Genomic DNA, 7133 nt, shown 5'->3' with positions numbered 1-7133 from the left:
CGAATTGCACAGGAATGCGGTGTGAAATTCATAGTGTGAACCTAGCCTAGTACATGCACTACCTTTTTGGTTCAGTCAGGTGCAATTTCAGCCCATTTAAATGAATGGGCTGAAATCGCACCGCCCTGCACCCGGATCGCACTGCACCTGGATTAATGGGGTGAACCAGCCCTTATTCAGAAAGTCATGGAAAAGATGGTATGTGTCCTTTTTAAGCTAGAGAGCTCATTGAGGCATTTTATGACCTAATAGGTCACTTAAACAGAAAGGAGGCTTCCATCGTGACAAGTATGGAGTATGGTGGTCCCATCCCTGACATATATAAATCACAGAAAAAAAATGTAACCCCCTTAAATTGGGACTTTTAATAGACCACCAACTCTTGAGATAAAAAATATATATTTCATTTTTGTACTTTAAAAACAGACATGAACACGTCTATAACATACAAAAAAGAAAAAAAGACAATGCATTCCATACAGAATAGATACTAGATCAGGACAAACATGATACAAATATAATATAGAATGTGCTCTCCTGGGGTTGTTGTACCCTGATACCTGTATCGGGGTATAGGGGTACACCAACCCCAGGAGAGCACATTCTATATTATATTTGTATCATGTTTGTCCTGATCTAGTATCTATTCTGTATGGAATGCATTGTCTTTTTTTTCTTTTTTGTATATTATAGACGTCTTCACGTCTGGTTTTTAAAGTACAAAAATAAAATATATATTTTTTATCTCAAGAGTTGGTGGTCTATTAAAGTACCAATTTAAGGGGGTTACATTTTTTTTTTTTTTTTCTGTGATTAATAGGCCACTTATAACCGGACAAGGTGTCGTCACAAGTGATCACAATGTTGAAGATCCAGTGGCTCCAGTAATATGAATCTCCTCCCAACTTCTTCCATTAATCCCTTCATTGTGACTTGCAACATGAGAGCATCCTCCACCTCCAACGCCCAGCAATGATCCACCATCCCCAGGCTGGAAAGAATGTCAGGTGTGCTATACCTCCCCCACCCAGGTTTATATGATGATCGTATAAGTCACGTCAGCGGTGTAACTGTTACTCAACTGACACACCTGAACCCCCCCCCCAGGGCTCTGAAACCAAGACTCAGACTGCAGGCCCATTCCTGGAGAATGCAAACAAGGCCAGACACCTATTGATGGTTGGGGCGTTTTTGAAACCTTCTGGATATAATGGTCATGTGCAGAAGGTAAGCTCTTCGGAATACACAAATTCCACCATCAGAAAGAGGACTAGACTGAAAGACCCAATGGAACTTGCTGCAGCTTTCTTTCTTTCTTTATTTTGTAATCCATCTTTGTCAGTCTTTTATTCTTCTTTAATCTAATCTGAAGTCCAACCAGAAATACCTTCATTCAAATATAGTAAATGTGGCGATTACATCATCGTTGCGCTGTACATGGAATCTCAAAGTGGTGTTGTCAGCACTTCTTGGTTTTCTTTTGTTGGTCTACTGAACACTTCCTCCTCTTATCTGCATAACCTAACGAAAAGATGTTCTGTGGTTCAGCAAAAAGAGGAACTGGGCAGGGCTGACAACTCTGCTTGGCATGCAAGGACACAGCGTTGTCAGCTCAAACAGGAAGTTAGGAGCTCACTGGATTCCTTCAAGATCGACAGGTATTTTTCTGCATCGGCAGCACCTCTTCATCACACATTTACCATCCAACGCATTTTGGGGCCAAAATTTAGGTTTGGATTAAGGTTTAGTCAGAAGTTGAATTTACTTGGATTTTCCATAATAATCTCTATAGGTACAATCTTACTGGGTTCAGAGAGTCCAGAACCAGGTATGCCAGCATTATTAGTAATGATGGAGGACAGAGCGGCTGTGAAGAGGAGTAAATTAAGGTCGGGAAGTATTAAAGGGCAAAGCAATAGGTCTGCTTGACAGCTGCCCCCCTCTGCAACTGATACTTGCCCTCTGCTTGCTGCCCCACCACCCTGTTTGCCTACAAGGGCTTACTCCAAGATGTCTATATAAATTCTTGGTTGGCTCAGAATCCGTACTAGGACTTCCAAAGGCACTTGCAGGATGTCCAGAGTCTCTAGTAATGATGCTGATGACCTCTGACCAGAAGGCTATTTAAGCTCTATCCTTTGAAGTGGATGATGCTGTGTCTTATCCTCCGCTACATGAGAACTAAAGAGCCATAATAATGACCTTCCACTTGCCTGCTTTTTGCCAACCCAGATTGACCTGACTACTCTCTTGCCTGCCTTGTCCCCTGCCTGGACCTGACTACTCTTTCTTGCTGCTTGCCTCGACTCCTGCTTGAACCTGACTACTCTCTTTCATGCCGCTTGCCTCCACCCCTGTTTAGACCTGACTACTCTTTCTTGCTGTTGGCTTCGACCTCTGCTTGGACCTGACTACTCTTTCTTGCCGCTTGCCTCGACCCCCTGCCAGGACTGGACTACTTTCTTGCTGCTGACCTCGACCTCTGCTTGGATCTGTCTACTCTTTCTTGCCAATCTCCTCCACCCCTGCTTGGACCTGACTACACTCACTCTTCCTGCCAGCCTCAACCACTGCTTGGAGCTGACTACTCCCTTTCTTGCCACCTGCCTCGACTCCCACCTGGACCTTACTACTCTTTCTTGCTGCTTGCCTCAACCCATGCCTGGACCTGACTACTCCCTTTCATGCTGCCAGCTTCGACCTCTGCTTGGATCTGACTACTTTCTTGCTGTGACCCACGGTTTGTGTAGTGTGCCACCAAGGCTCGATCACTATGGGGAGTAGTGTGGGTGATGCTGCAGCCACTGTAGGAGTGCCATCAATGGATGGAGCTCAGCCCAGCTCCTGTAGTGACTAGAAGGAAGGCAGGAATGATCCCTGTGACTACACATCCAAGGAGTTCTATGGTGATATGAGAGAGACAACTGGTACATAGGGACGTGGCCTAGTGGGAGCCCAGGCTGAGGTGGTCTTTCATACCACCATAGGACTCCGTGGATGTGTGGCACCAGGATTCTTTCCTCTTTCTTGCTGCCGGCTTCAACCTCTGCTTGGACCTGACCACACTCATTCTTGCCACCTGCCTGGACCTGACTACTCTTTCTTGCCACTTACCTCAACCCCTTCCTGGACCTGACTACTCTCTTGTCTACTGCATTGCAAACCGTCACCACCAATGCCCTTCTGTATCAACAAACCCTCGGTGGGGCTGTCCTCAGAGCCACGACCTGGTGCCAGTTTCAAGCAAAGAAAACCAGGAGCCACTAGGCCCATCTCTACCATCAGGAGCTCTGGTGACTCCTTGCCGTGGATGAGCCCACATCTACCTGGGTGCACCTTTCAAGGCCATGGTCACTACCTGAGGCTGGTTATGGGCACTCAGGCTCCCATTGCCAGATTGTGTGTGACAAGGTTCTTGCCCCCATACCCGGAAGTATTGGATATTCCATGGTGCTCAGTGGACCAAAAAAGGGATGCAGGGTGAGTGCAGAGGAGAGGAGGTATCTATTCATTGCAGGAGAAGTCCAGAAAATATGTAACATTGCCTTGAAGGGGTAAATACGGATAGTTTTAGGGCAGTGGTTATCAACCCTGTCCTCAGGGCCCACTAACAGGCCAGGTTTGCAAGATAACTGAAATACATCACAGGTGATATCATTTGCTGCTCAGTGATTGCAGTATTCTAGTCTGCATCTCCCCCAAGGCAATACATAAAACCTGGCCTGTTAGTGGGCCCTGAGGACAGGAGTTGATGACCACTGTTTTAGGGGAAGGTTTGTTGAGCCTACAGAATGCAGAATTGTAACTAGGTGAGCCGACTTTTTACATTCTTTTCATTTTTCCTTCGACTGTGTAAGTTTTTTTTTTTTTTCTGATCTTTCATAGCACCAGAGCATGAAGGGTTAATCTAGAAACTGGAAAGACAGCATTTTCTATTTATGTGATTTGAGGAAGGGATGACGCCCCCGACACCAGCACAACCTAAAGACCGACCCATCACTGATGAACACAAGTCCTGAGAGCTCCCCTGGATTGGATGTTGTGTGATCCTGGTCTGCAGAGCTTACAGTCTATTCAGCTGGGATGCCAGTGTTTTAGATGAGAGATCTGGGAGATACAAGTCTATAGACCCTGTTCCCTTTTTGCATCCAAACTCTGACCTAAAAAGCTGACACAAAAAAAAAAAAGATTTTTAGGTTTTATATGCTTCAGCTGCAGGAAGTGTTCAAAAGATTTTCAGGAACTTGGAGATCCTGGCCCCACAAAGCTGACAGTCAGTTGTGAAGTCCTGATCATTGGATTAGGTGTTCTTCCTTCAAAGAAACAACATTCTAAGTTTTGTCTCTAACATCTGAGGACTAGCCTTCAGAGCTGACAATCCAACTGGACTGGAAGCTACTTCTTTTTCTGGAGTCTAATTTAAAATTATCTCTGGATCAGCACTTTCTCATCCTTGTCACAACTAACATCCGTCAAGGTGAGTCTCTACCTGTAAATAACTTCACTTTAATAGCCCATTTAAATCTATGTGTGTGTTTGTGCGTGCGTAGAGGTACGTTTTTTGTTTTTTTTTTTGTCATGTCGATGTGCGTTTCCTTTGTGCATTGACATGCATTATTGACAGGCAATGATCTGGTTTCCAGTAGATAAAGTTAACAACCGTTGACCAAGACTTGACTATACCTGTTACCAATGTGTCAAAGCGCACGTTAGATGCATTTTGATGTGTTGACCCCCCCAACACACAAAACCGCAGAAGAAAAATGTACATGTTGTATTTTTAATGATTAAGGCGCTATTTCTAGTTTGCGGAAACAGAACACATGCGTTGGCGCGCTCTGTAATGCGTGTGTTAAAATTATATACATGGACCATCAATCAGTGTTTCATAGTTAGACTGAAAAAAGACGCAGACTTAATTAAAAAAAAAAAAAAAATATGTTGCATCTTCAGAACCCCTAGCTGAGCACAGTAATGCATTACAGAACATGGTCTAACTTGCTTTAATAGGCGAACAAAAATTTTTTTAACGCCAATGGCAATCTTCTAAATCCCCCGATCAAACATTCTGCTCTGTAATATTAGTAATCTATAAATTGCCTTTCCATTTTTTTATTTATTTTTTATTTAAACCATACTATATCAGTTATAGAAGGCTTTCCTATAGCTTTCTTACTGCTGTAACTGTAAAGAATCCTTCCCGCCACTGAAAGGGATACCCTTGTGCCTTTTTGTGGGAGCAGTTTCAGTGCTGAGATTTCTGTATACACCATTAATATATTGCTAGGGTTCTTAATGCTTCCCTTGTTTACCTGATCTCATTGACATATAAGCTCAGTTCAGACTAATCTTTTCCCAGAGCTGAGCTCCTCCATGACCTTATTGATTTAGTTGCCCTTCTCTGCACTGTTTCTGGTTCCACAACGCCCTTTATTTGTGATCTTCTGCCCTAAACCTAACTGCATATTCAAGATGAGACTCCTGTAGCACAGGGGTCTCCAAACTTTCTATACAAATGGCCAGTTTACTGTCATTCAGAATTTAGGGGGCTGGACTGTGGCCATCAGGAGTACAAAATGTCACAGCATCACTTGGAGTAAACATTGCCCGTTGGTGTCATTGGGAGGAATTGTGCCCAATCGTTGGTGTTATTGGGAGCAATTGTGCCCCATCGTTGGTGCCATTGGAAGCAATTGTGCCCCATCGTTGGTGCCATTGGAAGCAATTGTGCCCCACCGTTGGTGCCATTGGAAGCAATTGTGCCCCACCGTTGGTGCCATTGGAAGCAATTGTGCCCCACTGTTGGTGCCATTGGAAGCAATTGTGCCCCACCGTTGGTGCCATTGGAAGCAATGTTCCCCCATTGTTGTTGCCATTGGAAGCAATGTTCCCCCATTGTTGTTGCCATTGGAAGCAATGTTCCCCCATTGTTGTTGCCATTGGAAGCAATGTTCCCCCATTGTTGGTGCCATTGGAAGCAATGTTCCCCCATTGTTGGTGCCATTGGAAGCAATGTTCCCCCATTGTTGGTGCCATTGGAAGCAGTTTTTTCTGCAGGAATGAAATGGTACCCCAAAGGCCGAATAAAAGCAAGCAAAAGGCCACATCTAACCCCCAGGCTGCAGTTTTTAGACCACTGCTGTAGTAGAATGAATGGTGCAGTAAAATTTTGTATTGGAAAGAATCCTTTCCGGTGCTGGTGGAAACTAAATCCTGATTTTCCCTATTGCAAGGGGTACACTTGTGCCTTTTGCAGTGACAGTTTCTTTTATGGACCAATTACTGAATATATTGATAAGGCGATTACATCCCCTTTAAATGGTCTCCTGTCATAGGCATATAGGCTTGGTTTAATTACTCTTTTCTTGTAGCTGAGATCCTCCATGACACTATTATTATATAATTGCCCTACTCTGCTCTCTTTTCGGTTCCACAACATTCTTTTTGTGATCTCGTGCCCTAAACTGAACCACATATCTAAGATGAGACGGCACTCAGTATAGGGCTAAACTGATGCCCCCTCTTTTTGTGTCTGCCCTAGGCAGAGCTGTGTGTGTTGTGGAAAATCCTCTAGACCAGCCTTTCTCAACCTCCCCCAGAGGAAACTCTAAAAGAAATTCAGGTCTCAAGGAACCATGGCATTAACCAATTCATTGGTGGTCGGTGGGAAGAATGTTCCTTACGTTGGTGGTCGGTGGGAAGAATGCTCCTTAGGTTGAAGGTCAGTGGGTAGAATACTCCTTTCGTTGGAGGTCAGTGGGAAGAATGCTCCTTACGTTGGAGGTCAGTGGGAAGAATGCTCCTTTTGTTGGAGGTCAGTGGGAAGAATGCTCCTTTTGTTGGAGGTCAGTGGGAAGAATGCTCCTTTTGTTGGAGGTCAGTGGGAAGAATGCTCCTTTTGTTGGAGGTCAGTGGGAAGAATGCTCCTTACGTTGGAGGTCAGTGGGAAGAATGCTCCTTTTGTTGGAGGTCAGTGGGTAGAATGCTCCTTATATTGGTGGTCAGTGGGAAGAATACTCCTTATATTGGTGGTCAGAAGGAAGAATGCTCCTTACGTTGGTGGTCAGTGGGAAGAATGCTCCTTACGTTGGTCAGTGGGAAGAATGCTCCTTAGGTTGAAAGTCAGTGGGAAG

At 44.5% G+C, this 7133-nt stretch overlaps 1 protein-coding gene across 1 annotated transcript in view; it reads left to right on the top strand.

The window, feature by feature from the left end:
* Positions 1-3970: 3970 nt before the first annotated feature.
* Positions 3971-7133, top strand: part of LOC141148431 (gap junction beta-3 protein-like) — a 13123-nt gene continuing 9960 nt past the window's right edge. Inside the window, exon 1 of the mRNA XM_073635933.1 lies at positions 3971-4477. The gene's annotated coding sequence lies outside the window, so the exon portion shown is untranslated. The remainder of the gene's footprint in view (positions 4478-7133) is intronic.

The sequence above is a fragment of the Aquarana catesbeiana genome, linkage group LG06 (assembly GCF_042186555.1).
Source record: "Aquarana catesbeiana isolate 2022-GZ linkage group LG06, ASM4218655v1, whole genome shotgun sequence".
Lineage (NCBI taxonomy): Eukaryota > Metazoa > Chordata > Amphibia > Anura > Ranidae > Aquarana > Aquarana catesbeiana.
Note: the sequence above shows the minus strand (reverse complement) of the source record. Positions and strands in the feature narration are given on the sequence as shown.